Source organism: Lycorma delicatula, chromosome 2 (genome assembly GCF_047948215.1).
Source record: "Lycorma delicatula isolate Av1 chromosome 2, ASM4794821v1, whole genome shotgun sequence".
In the NCBI taxonomy this organism is placed as follows: Eukaryota; Metazoa; Arthropoda; class Insecta; order Hemiptera; family Fulgoridae; genus Lycorma; species Lycorma delicatula.
The window spans coordinates 58,837,887-58,854,579 of NC_134456.1; the positions used below are offsets into that span (position 1 = coordinate 58,837,887).

Below are 16,693 nucleotides of genomic sequence, written 5' to 3' on the forward strand. Positions count from 1 at the left end.
ACCTAATTGTTAAGCGTTATTAATAGCGCATACATATGTATATACAAATGCAGATATGAGTGTTTCTGTAAATGGGAGAAACGCGAGAGATGTTAACAGAAAAGGGATTATGAATCTCAGACAAAATTCAGTTTATACATATATACACACACATATATATATATATACACACATGTATTTAGTATATGTGTCTATTTTTATATCAAACACCCACTCACATACTCACTCTCTAAATTATAATTTATATATTCTGTGTTCATATGAATAGTGCACAAATCATAAAGGCAGTTAATTTTAGCAGACAATGAAACACAGCAGTATATATATTTTTATAATTTCAGTGACAAAAAAATTCTGTTGTATTTCAGATATAAATTAATACAAAATATGACTTGGTTATCCTGACGTTGATTTACTACTCTACATTGACAGCATTCTCTAGTGTGTCTTTTTTTTTTGAGATTAGTTATTCGTTTTTGTTTTAAATATATTCTTTGTCTATCCTTTTTACCTGTTTAGTTTCAAAACCGTGTTAATTACGGGTATCAGAAAAAACGCAAAATATTTATGAAAATATTTAATGAGATAAATTTTGCAATGGATTTCGCTCTATAAGGATGAATATTGACAATAATAGTCGAAACTGATTAAAACCAATAAAAACAGACGTATTTTGTTAAAAAAAGCTACATTTAAGGGAGCAGATGTAACATTAACGAACCCAATAAAAGTTGTGCGATGGAAAACAGTTGAAGAATTGGAGAACATGATAAATCGTACTACAAAAATTTAAAAAGACTGAAATATTAAACAATATTATAATAGTTACTATAAATTTTAAATAAGAAGATTTTAGAATAAATATCCGTGTTAATTTTGCATTCCTAAAAATGTTACATTAATTAAAACACACAGTTTTATTAGAAAAAAAAAACATTGTATATGTGTCTTCCTGTAAGATTACTTTATTTTTAAATTACTTTCCAAATGACTTTTTTGTTTTATCTAATTATAAATTATAAAAAAAAATTATTTTTGTAATAATAAATCAAATATATAATAAAATAAACAATATTTCCAATTGTTTATTTTTTAAATTTCACTTTTTTCAATTTTTTTTTTTATTTCCTTTTCAACGTTAACAATCTTGTGTCAGTTCAGCAGTTCGGAACTGATGATCACGCCTTAATCTATAATATGCCACAGTCTCTGAGGAAATAGGCACTCAGATAGATTAGACAGAATAGGTAACAGGCTTATATCCCTGTGCAAAAACACACCGTGTACCGGTTTACCTGGTTCCGGAACTATTACCATTTGGGGCACCTTCCACTCCGACGGGAAGATATTTGTGTAAAAGATGCCATTAAAAATGTGCGTTATATACAAGATCAATTTGAATGGAAGCATAAGAAGCATTTTTTTGAGAAACCAAGTCAAAGCCTGTAGCCTTTTATTAGTTCTGCTTCTTCCTGATTGCTTGCAGTTCCTGGTTGATGACAAAAGGCTTAATCGGAAGACACTGAGGAGTCGGACCGTGAACTGAATTCAAGAATTTCCTCTTCACCAGTACCCCGTACGTCAATTGGTTGAAAGACCTTACTCAGGTGTGCAAAAAATAGGTCGGTCTTTTGGCCGTTGCTTGGAGACCATGATCCATTAGACGCTTTAAAAGTGGGAACGAGAGTGGAGGCCGTTGAATATTTTTCGTGGCTTTCCGCAACGAATAGCCGCCTTTATTCAAAAGGAAAAGATTCTCAAGATAATTTTTAAACGTATCATTTTTAACAGACTTTAGCAGCTTTTTAATCTACTAGTAGCCCTGTTCAAAGAAGTCCTATTCTAAGGTCTCCTGCAATATTGCCAACTCTTCCTCAAGCCTTAAGTAATAAGATCCATTCCTCCCGTGAATAGTACGTGCCTCCCAGCCCCTCATATCCTTCCTCAGGTGCCAAAGGCCAAGGTACCTCCTGCATAATTGAGATTAAATACTGGTACATTATCTATATCAGTAGAACATTTCAATGGAACAGGCACAATCAGTTCGTAATCTGCCCCCAACTTCGATAAGAATCTCAGTAGGGACAGGGACAGCGGATTTCGTCTTCCTTTTCACCACCATACTAATAATAAGCAGAACAGCAGTTAATCAGCTGGAACCCCAACCAATGCGACCACGTATACATTTACCGGCGGTTGGGAGAACCTATGTTTGTAACATAGGTTTGTGCGGTGTATTGCTTGCAACATACACCGCGATAAAAGCAAAAGATCGGAACGACGGCGGGAGGTGCGACAAGTGGAACGGATCGCGACGTTTTACGGCAAGTGCAATCAAAACATAGGGCTAACCTATTTAATTACCGGATAACCAAAATCCGGTCGATCGAGAGTGTACCCGATGCGTTAAACAGTTAGTGCTCGACCTACTGATACATACGCCGTTTGAATCGTGAAAATTGGACGACCGGTTGCTGGTCCCATAGGCAATGTTTAATCGATTTGATTATGTTGTTCAGTTTCACTCTTTCTCTGTTTCTCTACGGTACGTCCCAGGAGATGTTTGTTATTATAAGTTTTGACCTGTGGTTAGTCTCTGTAGCCACTATCGCGTTATTATCATTGCTCGTTCTTTTCAATACCAGTTCTTGTTTCATACGCCCGACCACCTTCTTGAAAGATTCTGCGAATACCATCAACATTCTCAATATTGCATCAATGTAAAACCGTACATATGCATCTAGCAGAATCGCATCATCACCGAACACCCATCCCTCATTGCATACCTCGTTCTTTCGCATGCTAGTAACGACATAATATTCTTTATAGTGCACGTTACCCCGAGGTTTTTCACCCGGCTGACCTCTATTCTGTTCAATTCGTATTGCATGTGGTCAAACATGAATGCCCTCGCGTTGTTCACTGAACGCGTTTTCGACGCCGTTTTATTTTTCGCGACTTCTGTCCTGTCCTCAAACGATCTTTCCACGTGAAGAATACACTCGCACAGCAAGGTGTACTCGTCCATTTGATTGATCGGTATGCGGATCTTTTCGCCTTTCGTATAGGTAGTAGTTCCGTACGGCGAATAGTTGTGGTACTGTTTGTAATTCAATGTCTCATCTTGAGGGTGTGTTTTTATAATCGAAAGCGAGTCTATAATTTTATCTATTTAAGTTTACCACTGGGTGGTTGTCACATATAATATTGCTCTAAATCATTTATAACCTTCTACCGGTTTGATTTTATAACCCTTAGACCGTAACGCGGTAATTCTATCCTCCGTTAGAAGCAACGTTTTCTCTTTGATTGAGCGGATCTGTGATGATCGAATATCAACATGTTATATGCAGTTTATATGTTTGAAGGAATAAACAAACAAAAAAACTATATTCATGATTGCAAAAATTCGTTAACGCTTCTTTTTATTCACGATCCCACCCTCCACAATTCCAGCTGCAACCTTGCTGGTTCGTCGCGTAGATTAAACGGGCGATCGTTCTCGTTGGTCAATTGTATTTCTATCTCGTCGAAAGAACGCTCAGTGACCGGTAGGTATATTGGGTTCGACGGTATCTCTTCGATCATATCGCCCTGATCTTCTGACCGGGGAAATTCGTGCCGTGTACTATCCTGTTTGCAATTAGCGTAACTGCCGCGTATGATGTCGCACATAATGCAGATCACGTTCACGGACGCTATGTTCACCGGGTTTTCGGAAATATGCACTACATCCGGCGCAATCAGTTTCGTCTTGAAGCCGAGTAGTTCCAAAACTGTGTTCATCGGTTGTGTCCACTCAAACGGTAGATTTTAGTTCAGACTCTAGGGTGTTTTTGTTGGCTTTTAACGGCACGAAGCTGCCTACTTCTTTCAGTTTCGACTGAATGTGTTCGGCTATATCTTCAAACTCATAGCAGCCGGTAGGTATCTCTATAGTATGTTCATTTACATTGTTATTCACGTCTGGGGGGAAAGCAAACGTAAATTTGTGTTTGCACCCTCTTCGACGTTCGGTATGTTGTCAGTCATTATGTACAGCATTCTCATTTCCCATGGTCGGATGATAGTTGTAATTCTGGAAAGAATGCATGGGGGATTGTTAAACTGACGCCGCTGAAAGATAAAGACATCGACATGGCTTCCTACAATTAGAAAAAAATAAACACAAGTGAAATAAGCTTTTTCAGATTTCATCCTTTATCTCGCATAAAAACCTCAAACACAAGTGCCGTACAACACGTCGTCGTTGGCTTGATGACGATTATAATTTAATTCTACATCGTTGTCGGTATCAAAATATCGTACTAATTCGTTTGGCGGAGCCATTTTTCCGATGTTGTCAAAATAGTAGACTTTATCGTCGCGTTTCATATAGCAAACCCAGCGAGTATCCGACGCTTCAAAAACGTCCAAGTTAAATTTACCTGCTTCATTTTTCCACGGTTTTTTCGGCAACTTTTTCGCATGAAAACTCTTCTGATGCGTCGGAATTTTAATTGTTTTTCGTACTTTAACAATTCGTAATTATACAGCAGACGTATCGGTACGGAATATAGGATTTTTTTTTATCAGCGTAACCGCTACCGCGTTTCAATTTTAAACGAACGTCTTTCTTTAGATGTAATCTTCCACCCGATTTCTTTGAAGTAGTTTTTGGAGTAGTTTTTTTCTAAACTCGACCGCCTAATTTCGATTTGACTTTTATCCCGTTGGTCACCGCCCACGTTGCCGCCTTTTCCTGCACTCGAATCCGAAGCCGTAATATGCTTCCAAGCCCTTTTGGCTAACTTTATCCGCCTGAGCTCTTACCCTACTGTCTTTGTATTTCGCGTACGCTATATCGTGCAGTTTACAGGCTTCGTCTAACTTATTAATATTCGGGTCGCCTCTTTTCACTCTTTTCCCAAGCTTGGTGCCGGGTCCGCAGTACTATTAGCCTGGAAAATGAGCCTCTACCGGCAGATAATCAACTGCCTTGTTCAAAATAGCACCCGTGGCACTGACCAATGAAGATACGAGATTCCGCAACCTGTTTTTTGTTCACCTTCTTCACCATTCCCATCTCTATTAATATGCGGAATAACAAATAAAGCAGTAGTTACATAAAGCTATCAATATATATCCGGTCGTTGTTTTATAGTTAATTTCAGGCTACAGTTTGGTTTTATCTTGCTTACGAATTATCTGCGATGTATATGTTTTTTTGTCTTGTATAAAATTCTTAATTTCATTCTCTACGTATGTTGTGAGAGTAGCTTGCAAGAGATCTTGGGTGACGAAATTTTCGCTTAAATGTTCGTTGTTTCCTTTACTTGCTTTTTTAGAGCGTTTTCTATGTAATTTTAATTATTAGTAAATGTGTTTTATTGTGAAACTCACTGAATTCACCCCTAAGATTGCCTGTCGCTTGATTCAGTCTTTCCGGATTGAAATACTGTTTGCTCAAACTGATTTTGTATTCGGTGCAAACTGATTTTGTATTCTGTAACATATTTTTTGCCTGACGAAAATTGACGGCGTCGATATCACTTTTGTGTCGGCCACAGAAGAAAGTCGTTTCCCTTTCATATCCTAATCACCGTCGTCAATTAACGCGAACCTCTCATAGAATAGTTCGTACAACCTTTTTTTGTTGCGTCGGCTTATCTCGAAATGTAGATGGTTTGTCTCGCTTTGTCCCCGGAATTTATGAATCGTCGTATAATTTATCCGTATAACATCTATTACTTTCCCTATTTTTGGACTACGAGCTACCAACGATTCGCTATTATGGCTATCTAAATAAGGACTACGCGAACGTTTATCCAAACTGAACCATAAAGAAGCGTTGCTATCCAAACATTGACTGCGCGTTCGCGGTAACGGTACAGAATCCCAACGTTCTGGAGTAGGTGCACTCTAGTGTATATCTGTCACATTCCTTTACCATAGGCGGTAGTGTCGGGTAGCACGTACCTTCTGGAGGCGACACTGTTGGGAATCTTGTAAGGTCTCTGATCGTTTGACGAGGTAATGGTTTCTTGCGAGCCGGAGAACGATCCGAGAATCAGAAGAACTGGATTTACGACGCTTACGTTCACAATCTGCGCTGCAGGATCTCTTGCGTCTCGTGACAGCTTGACCCGGGTTGTATCGTTTCTGCTTGCAAAAAAGGTGTATAGCTCGGTGAAGAAGGTATATATCCTGTCGATATCGGTTTGCGGCCGCTTCCGAAGGGGGTAGTGATTCAAGATTCCCAAAATATAAACCGTCATCCTTGGGCGTGCTGGTGCTGGACGTTGGAGATTGTGGTCTGTACGAATATTGTAGCGTATTTAGAGTAGTCGTTAATGAATATTAACGAGGTATATTTAACTATTTTGCCGGACGTCTCCGTTTAAACAATTTCCTGGTTATTTTACAAAATTTCTCCGACTTGCTACTCTTTATCTGACCGTTCGGTTGCAGATAGGCCCCGGTGGCCAAAGTTTTCTTATAAAATATTCTTATAAAAGATGGTGGCCATCTTATATTTTCAGAATAGGTTTGAAGGTTCTTTCCAATCACTCCTTTCCATCCAATCACTTGTCTGAAAACCATTAAATTTAAGAATTCCGGGGGATAATTCGAAAGTCGTATCGTCAACCTGCAACCGATGTTGATAGATTTTTACTTCTTTTTCGCCCATCATCCACTTGCCTTCCTTATATCTTACACCTCACATAAATGAGAAAAGTGATTGATACAAGAAGGGTAATTAGATTAATTCAGATTAAAAAGAATTTAATTGACTACGACATATCAGCAGAGAAAAAGGAACGATTAAAATAAATTTATCGGATCTGTAGAAGGTGTTAAGAAGAAACGTTGAAAAAGAGTAAAGATTTAAAAGAAATTTGAAACGGTCAGAAACTCAAAGCTGAAAATAATGACCAACGGAGATTGGCATAGGCAGATGATCTCGCTGTACTAATTGAGGGCAGGACGGTAATTGAGGTCCAAGAGAGGGCGAACGCGGCCACTCATATCATTAATGAGTGGATGATTTCTAGGGGTCTGCAGTTGTCATTGGAAAAATGTAGGTGTATCGCCTTCACTGGAAGAAGAGTTCTGGATCCTATTACTATTTTTATCAATGGTAAAGTTATAGAAGAGGTGCATAGTTTGAAATACTTAGGAGTTACCTTCCAGAGGAATTGTAGATACACTGACCATATAAGTAACATATGTAGGAAGGCTGAAGCAATGGTACGGAGTCTTAACATTATAATGGCAACGCAGAATGCCCCTAGAGCATCAAAACGGAGATTGTTGGTGTCAACGATAGTATCCTCGTTGAGGTATGCTGTTCCCGCATGGAGTCACGATATAGATATCAGGCGTAACAAGGAGAAGTTAGCGAGGGTGCATAGGAGAGGGCTCCTGGGTGTGGTGGCCGCGTATAGGACAGTGTCCTATTAAGCCCTTTGTGTTCTCGCCGGAGTACTGCCGATAGACCTCATCGCTAGATATAGAGTCGAAAGATCGAAGGGCAGAGCAGATCAAGAGGCCAAAGATGAAGTCAATACTACCTGGCAGGAGAGGTGGACTAATAGCGGTGTGGGTCGCTGGACAAGACAACTCATCCCGGAGATCGAATCATGGATAAGAAGAGGTTTTGGCGAGATGGATCACTTTTTAACGCAATTTTTCACCGGGCATGGCTCATTTAATAATTACTTAAATAAATTAGGAAGGAGAACAGAGGCAATCTGCATGTGTTGCGAAGAGATCGACGATGCAGAACATACTTTCTTCATATGTGAAACATGGGCCGCCCTCAGATTTGACGGCGATCGACGGGATGACTCCCGAAGCTATAGTACCTTTTTTGACTAGTCAGGAATCCAACTGGAAGAAAATAGCGTGTTACACCAGACAGATCTTATCGCAGAAAAACATCGACGAAAGGAGACAGAGTTTTTGATTTAGGTTAGGGAAGGGAGGACAGCCTCAGCGGGGAGGGCCGGCATGCCGAGGTTTGTCGGTTCCAATGAGCCGCTGGGGGACTCCTGGGGATATAATTTAGGGAATAATAAAACACAAGATATAGAGAAAAGACCTCGACACCACGTCACGACACTCCAGGTATGGCGTGGTGTCTGAAAGGGGCATATAAAATAAAAGATTACTCTCAAAAAGAGCTACCGGTAGGCCGACCTGCCATGCCAGTATATAGTTGGTAGGCGGGAAGGCCTATTTGAGTATAAAGACACTCCCCTGGGTGGCGTAATACCAACAAGTCGGTCCGACCCAGGGGAGCTGAGAGAAAAAAAAAAGTGCTGCTACATATATGATGATGAATTAGAACTTCAAATTTATCATTCATTTTTTGAAAATTTCAGCAGAGAAGACCTAAACGAATACAATAATAAAAGTAACCAAACTAAATTTTGTCAGATGTAAGAAAGACATTACTAGAGAACACAGGTGCTACAAAAATAAAAAACGATTATTCGGGTTTCCGTGTTTTTTTTTTCCTATTCTACCAGAGCGAATAACTTGGATGTTATCGTATCCATGATAATAAGGTTCTATTAAAATAATTATAAAAAATAAAGCAGTTGCAAAAGAAATGACATAAAACAACAAACCTATAGCCTAAAACAACATGATAAATGAAGACGTTATCGTGCAAGAGACTAGTGATTTGCAAAATAATATTAAAAAGGAGAAACGTAACAGTAAAACATAATATCACTAACATTAAAACTTAATAATATAAAGGATGTCTTTTATTTACAAATGATTCATCATTAGATATAAAAAATTATGAGCTCAAAATGCAAACGATACAGTACTTGTTCACAGCGGTATTCTAGAAGTAACGATTTCCTCGCCAACATAGTATAAATTACTCATCGCGATTCATTGTCAACTACCGCCAACCATTCTCTGCATCCATTTACCAGCTTATACTACTATATGCAAACCTGATTATCAATTATAAATTCACGTCATATGAAACTGCCTTACTTATACGTATCATTGTTCATAACTGCATATTAATTATTTTCACACAAAAAAATCAGTAACATCCTTACTAAAGTTTTAGAGGATTAAATAATTTATAAAATTACAACGACTCAGATTAAGAAATTTTTCAGGATCAATCTGAGGAGAAATATTAATACAGCACATTAATAGGTTTTTCTCAAAATTATCGTGGGTCAAAATGATCATGAAACCTACTTCAAAACAAGTGGATAGGAGGAAAAATGTGCCTGTGACTAATTTGTGTTCGGAATAATATTTCTAACTGCAGTGTCACAAGCATTGAGGGTAACAGTATAACAGAGTAACAGAGTAATTTATTCAATTTATATTTTTTTATTTATCTTATTTCATAACAGTTCACACGTTATATAGTAATAAGTAGGTGTGTACACCTACTTATTACGAAGTAAACAGCAAAAGATCCCCTTTTGAAATCAAGATCCCCTTTTTACCCAGCTTTCTTAAGCCTGTATCATGCATAATAAATAACAAATCTTTTGGATAAATTAGTGGACTAATGTAATAGAAAACGTGATAAAACTTGACACTAAGCTGAATTAAGAGGGAAAAATTTATAAATTAAACAATAAACGTAAAATCTTGATAAACAGAATAACTAAATTGGCAAAACTATAAGATCTGAATAAAATTATATCTTAATATGAAAAGGTTGGAGAAACGAAGAAAGAAGAAAAAACAGTCAAGAAATAAAAGAAAACATTTTTACTTTATTTAAGGTTGAATATATTCTCGTAGAAATTTTCATGTTATTTATCATTCAAAATTTAGTATTTGGACAATGTTGATGAAAAGTAGCATTATATCAACCATTCATTTTTGTAAATCTAAATAACCTTATAAATTTGAAAATCCTGGAATACATATTTCGTAAATACAAATACTTATATAATTTATGTTTCAGTTAGTTTAGTTCTTCATATGCTATTCAATATCAGTTAATATCTGTCACATTGATACATTATATTTGCTGTATCTGCTGATTGATACTGATGATGACACAGTTATGTGTTGTAAATCCCTATTCAGTATAACTGTCACGTAACATATCAATTTGATATTGATTACAAATTAATCAAGATACCTGTCATATTAAAAATAAAATAAACACATTTATAAAAATTAAAAACAATATTAAATTTTTAATTCATTACTTATACTAAACTATTTGTTGCTTTTTAAGTTTTCATTATTTTCATACTCTTTGTTTAAATATTATTAATTTTTTACTCGATTTCTTTTTTCCATATATATTGATAGTTTAAAATAAAATAATAAATGAAAAAGGCTACCAAGTACCAGATGTTTTTATGATTTCATGTAATTTTTTATTCTATAATATATTTATTTGTATTATTATATATTATTTTACAGATCTTTTAGTCAGAAAAAGTTTTAGTAATGCTTCTTTCAGAATAATAAAATATTTATGATGTCTTAATTTTGTAGACGACTTTCTCCAAGGACAGAGAATATCAGCTGTAGGATTTATGGTGTAGCCTCCGAATCACTCCTCTGGATATTTTATCTTCTCCTAGTTCTTATACGTGAAACGGTACATTTTCTGCTCCGCTGGATTAATATCATCAGTATAGTAGTAACCTGTTTTGATTTCCTTGTATTGCTTGATTTGTAGTATCTGAAATATAGTTTTGTATTGTGTGAATTTATTTTTAGTTTTATATCCTGGGGAATATATTAACAACAAAGATGTTATTGTCGAATCGATAACCGAGACTGCTTTTATATAATTATTTGAAAGCCAAAATCAGATGTTTTGTTTTCATTATGTGAATTCATTTCACATAATGGAAACAATATACGGGATTGCCACGGTAACGAGCAAGTGAAATAACAAACAAAATAACAGGATAGTTCGTTTTTAATATTTAAACATAAAAAAATATAAGGCAGCAATTATTTAAAAAAATGTTATCTTTTCTTTTACCTTAAGGCAAGACAATTGTTCTTGAATTACAAATTGATACATGGAAATACGAAAAATGAAATAGCTGGAACAAAATCCATACAAATGTATAAAATATTATTCAAAAATACAAAAAATAAGCTAAATTTTTATTTAATTTTTAATTTTTTTTTTTTTTTTAATTAAATTATTATCTGACTGGTCTGATAACTTCTAGCAAAAATTGTTAAGTTATTATAAAGAGCTAATTATGTGTATATTTGCCAAAATATTAAATTAAATTTAGGAAATTCTCTTTGCATAATCTAGATCCTATATCTAGAGGTAGTAAAAACTTCCGATTCTCTGTATGTATTTAAAAGACCGCTTTCGATTATTACAAGACAACGGTTCATTTATTTACTTAAAAACGAATAGGTTAAGTGAATAGTATTCTTCTAAATAACTTCAGTGTTTCGGGGTAAATCACTATTTCTGTGTCAATCATTGATCTGTGAGTATGTAAGAATATTTACAGAAATGTATAATCTTCTTTATTTTAAAACAGACTGCACTGATGATTTATGAAATCATGATCTTTAAATCTTAAAATTAAATTGTCTACACGTCTTGATAATAACATTTATGCATTTATTTGTCATTTAATAAAGTTATTGTACTTCAAACCTAAAACAACGTTATTTCTCGTAAAACAATAAAAACCATTTCTTTTTGTTTACGTTGGTTATCATGTTGTGACATTATTTATTCGATTTTTCTGATCAGAAAAGAAAGGGAACGATCAAGTTTATCCCATATACAGAGTGAGCAACATAAATTCAGAAACCTTGACGCATCCCGGTCAAGGTTACTGAGTTTGCGGTATAGTCAGTGCAGGCCGTGAAATATCTGAGCATTAGACTCGATCAGCGGAGGTCTTTTACTGGTCATGCATGGGAGACGCGACACAAGGCTGAACAGATAGTGAAAAACGTGGGTAGGTTGTTTGGCAACACTGCAGGACCACGTGCCTCAAATCGGAGGCTGTACGCCCACGGGATAAATTTGGTTTTGACTTTAAGGGGTGCTACGTAGAATTGCACTCAGAATAGCGTCGTCATACTCGTCCATGTCCACCGACGCGATCCTTCTGGTCACAGGAAGTACACTGCTACAACAACGGCCGGTTTACGTAGAAAGATTAAAGACGGGACGTCGCACCGGAAGAAATGCTAATAAACCGGCAGGAACGATGGTAGACGTCTGATAAGGGACGCTGGACGCACAGGCTGATCACAGAGATCGGACCGTGGGTCATAAGAGGGTTGGATGAGCTAAACCTTTGGCTCACTCAATTCCTAATCGCAGTTATGGGGTATTCCGCACTTATCTGTTTGGAAGGAGGAGGGTGAATGACCCGAACTGCCCTTACTGCGGAAATCCTGATGATCCAGAACATGTCATCTTTCACTGCTACAGGGGTGAGGAGACCAGACTAAACTGCATGGCTGTTACAGGACAAATCGGTCCCGATAATGTTATACGCTACATGATGACTAACACATACAACTTTACTGCAGTCTGGGGTTCGTAACCTCAGTCCTGAGACAGAAAGATCAAATGGCAAGGGGATGTCGGACAGCCTCCTGCGGAGTCGACATTCGTCCAAGCTTGCCTGGATGGTCGACGATGATGAGGCAAGGGTACTCTTTCACCCTCCTGCTGTAATGTTAAAACCGAGACCCAGATGGGTCGCTCTCAGGGGGCCTGATTAGAAGCGGACAATTAAGGCTCTGTTCTGGCTTCCGGGGTGGTGGGACTAGGAACGGCGTAGCTGGGCCTGGCGACCCTGCTCTGAAGGTTAGAGGCAGGGCACAAAAGCAAGATCCAACTGGCAAGGATTTTAATCTATCATGCTTGAAGATACCTCCCGAGGTTGAGTTATCCTTAATTGCGGGTCCGACTGCGGGAGGGGAGTTGGTGAAGTGGAGGTTAGTTAGTAGGGCGCAGGTATACATATGCATGTCTTGCCTATGTCTATATCTTGCCGGCGGGAAGCATTGGAAACTATATGAAAAAGATCCTATCGTATCTGCTAAGAAATAAGGAGACACCAATATATATATATTGACGATACAAGGAGACAATAGTGTAAGACACTATAGTGTGAATAGTATGAGACATGTGGGCACTAATCAAATACCCATCAAGAAAGCCACACCGCCGGCGGATCAGAGCCGCACTGTTGTTAAAAAAGCCGAAGGCAAGTCATACGCTGAGCTCCTTAGGTCGATGAAGGGAGTGGTGTCGAGCGAGGAGGCCAATAATGTCATATCGTTGCGTAAGGGCTGCAATGAGGAGCTACACGTTAGGATCGAGGGCGTAAAGAATGCAGAGAACATTACCACTCTACTCAGGGACAAGGCGGCTGATCTGCATACGGATCTTAAGAGCAGAGCTAGTAGGAGAGTGGTAGTACACATCAGGGATGTGGAGATGGATTCTGCTGAACAGGACGTGATGGTTGCAATAGCCAACAGGATTGGCCCTAACGAAGATTTTAAGATATCGTCAGTCAGGAAGTGTTTTGGTGAGACTAGAGTGGCGAGACGTGAGTTTTGGCTCACGATTATCACCTCTTACAGAGCCACGTGTAAGTTAGTCGAACAAAGGCTGAGGATAGGGTGGATAAATTGTAGAGCCTACATACGCGAGGATGAGGAAAGGTGCTATCGGTGCTGGGGAACCGGGCACAGGAGGCAAGACTGTAAGGGCCCGGATAGGATGAAACTCTGTTTCAATTGTGGAGGTGAGGCCATAAGATTGTAGTCTGCCAAGAGCCGAAGCGGTGTCTTGATTGCGGTAGCAAAGATCACAGGACTGAGGCATGGCTATGTAAGAAAGATCAGCTTTACATTATTTGCAAATGTAAACAGGAGTCATCTTGCACATGATTTGGTCGCACGAGAAGTAGCTGAGAAAGAGATAAACCTTCTTGCAGTTGCTGAGCCTAACAGATACGAAGCCGCTAAATCTAGTTGGATAACTGATACGGAGGGCGATGTTGCCATAATGGTTGCTAGTAGCAGTATTCACTGGAGGCTCAGGTTCAGGGGTAGGGGTGTTGTTGCTCTGGAGAATGAGTCTGTCATGATAGTGAGGGTGTACGTGTCACCAAATATAGACTTAACTGAATTCACTCGCTTTATTGACATCTTGCAGGATGTAATAATTAATTCGCCGAAAAAATTGGTCATGCTGGTAGACTTCAATAGTAAAATGGTGAATGCTGGTAGTAGCTACACGAACAGGAGAGGAAAAATTCTGGCAGATCTGCTGGAAATAACTGGGTGTCACTATGTTAACGATGGCACCCCTACCTACGTCGCCAGAGGCTACCAGTCGGTCTTAGATCTGACCATCCTGGATAACAGATGGAGAGGAGAACAATACAATTGGATGGTCCTCCTTGATGAGATTGCCAGTGATCATCGTGCAACGAGACTACTGATAGACGCAAATCTCGAGCGAGTGGAGTATCCCTGCCCACTGAATTTCACAGCCGATCAAATAGAAGTAATAGTTAATAGGACAGCTGATAGGTTAAGGGACAGGCAGCAACAGACCCCTGAAGCTTTATCGAATATAGTTATGCAAGAGATAGACAGGATGGCAAATAATACTGCAAGGAGACGAAATGTATATTGGTGGACAGCCGAGATTGGTAAATTGAGACAAGAACTCCAGTCCTTAAGGAGAAGGAAACAGAGATTACTTAGAAACGATAGAGAGGAATATCAGCATGCAGCAAGAATGTATACTGAAACCAAAAGGGCCCTGAATAAAGCCATTAAAAAGAAGAAAAGAGAATGTTGGAGCAATCTCTGTAAAGAGCTAGACACTGAACCATGGGGTCAAGCTTATCGCATAGTGACGAAGAGATTCGGAAGACGATTGCCTGTGCTGGACAGGGCAAACGCAGAGATACAGGTGGCGAATTTGTTCCCCAGAACGATGGCTGAAGACAGTGGACCCACACCCTGTGAGGCCAGGAGGTTTACCATCGATGAATTACAACTGGCAGCCAAAAGTTAGGCATTAAAGAAAAGCCCCGGGCCTGATAGGATCCCCGCAGCGGTAATAAAGGGTTTGATCAGGAAGACTCCCTGGGAGTTATTAGAGATCGCTAGCTATGGTTTAGAGAGGATGTTTTTCCCTCCATGTTGGAAGGAGGCCAGAGTGGTCTTCCTTCCTAAAGGTGCACCTACGGCTGAGGACGCCACTTATAGGCCGTTGAGTCTGCTAAATACCATGGCTAAACTTGTAGAGAAGATGCTAGCGAGCAGAATTATACAGGAATTAGAACAGGGAGTCGGGATCAGTGCAAACCAATATGGTTTTTGGCGGGGGCGGTCCACGGTGCAGGTCATCGGTAGAATTTCGAACCGGGCCAACGAGGTCAAAAGAGGAACTTGGCGTACTAGACGCATACCGTTGATAATCTCACTTGATATAAGGAATGCCTTCGGATCAGTTAGTTGGAGACATATAAATAGTACGATGACCTCAATAAGGTACTGCGCCCTTATTTACGTAGACAAATTGAGGATTATCTTTTCGATAGAAAATGTAGCATCGAGGCCCAGGAGGGAAGGATACATTTTGAGATGCACTAAAGGGTGCCGCAGGATCAGTCCTGGGGCCGCTGCTATGGTTGCTTGTCATAGACGACCTCCTGCTTAAAAGTTTCCCTGATGGAGTGTGATTGCTGGCTTATGCGGACGATCTCGCAGTCTTTGTGGAGGGCAGAACGGTTGATCAGGTATAAGAAAGAACGAACGCGGCCACCCACATTATAAATGAGTGGATGGATATGAAAAGTATCGGTGTATTGCCATAGACCCCATTGCTGTATTTATAAACGGTAATGTCATTGAGGAGGTTTACAGTCTGAAGTATTTGGGTGTCACCCTCCAGAGGAATGGTAAATACATTGAACACATAGATAACATCTCTAAGAGGGCAGAAAATATGGTGAGGAGTCTTAACATCATAATGTCAACGCAGAACGCCCCTAGGGCATCCAAGCGCAGACTGTTAGCATCAACAATAATATCTTCACTCATGTATGCGGTACCTGTATGGCATCAGGCGATAGACATTGGTCGTAACAAGGAGAAACTTGCCAGAATGCACAGGAGGATACTACTTGGCGTGGTGGCCGCTTATAGGACGGTGTCCTACCAAGCACTCTGTGTGCTTGCGGGGGTGCCAGCAATCGATCTCATCGCGAAATACAGGGTTGAGAGGTCTAAGGGGAAAATAGAACAAGAGGCCAAAGAGGAAATCAATACTTTGTGGCAAGAAAAATGGGCCGATGATGGTGTGGGTCGATGGACGAGGCGGCTCATCCCTGAGATTAAACCGTGGGTAAGCAGAGGATACGGTGAAATGGACCATTACTTGACACAATTTTTCTGTGAACACGGTGTATTTAATTATTATTTAAATAAAATAGGCAGAAGGGACGAAACAACCTGTATGTGACCAACTTTACCATGCGGAGCACACCTTTTTCATGTGTGACAGGTGGGCCGTCTTGCGATTTAATCAGAACATCAATGGATTAACACCTGACAATATAGTGCAATTTATGAGTAGCAATGAATATAACTGGAACACAGTAGCAGGTTATATTAGGCAGATTCTAACCCAGAAATATGTTGATGAAAGAAGCCAAGGATATTAGTA

The 16,693-nt window shown here is 39.0% G+C and overlaps 1 protein-coding gene across 3 annotated transcripts in view; it reads right to left on the bottom strand.

Annotated features, from left to right (window-relative positions):
* The window catches only part of LOC142318831 (adhesion G protein-coupled receptor L4-like), a 421,773-nt gene that overhangs the window by 136,623 nt on the left and 268,457 nt on the right, over window positions 1-16,693 (bottom strand). For 2 of the 3 annotated variants that reach the window (XR_012755051.1, XR_012755050.1), the window contains exon 2: window positions 10,346-10,675. The exons of the other annotated variant lie outside the window; for it this stretch is intronic. The gene's annotated coding sequence lies outside the window, so the exon portion shown is untranslated. Of the gene's footprint in view, window positions 1-10,345; window positions 10,676-16,693 lie in introns of those variants that run through there. 3 annotated transcript variants of the gene reach the window in all.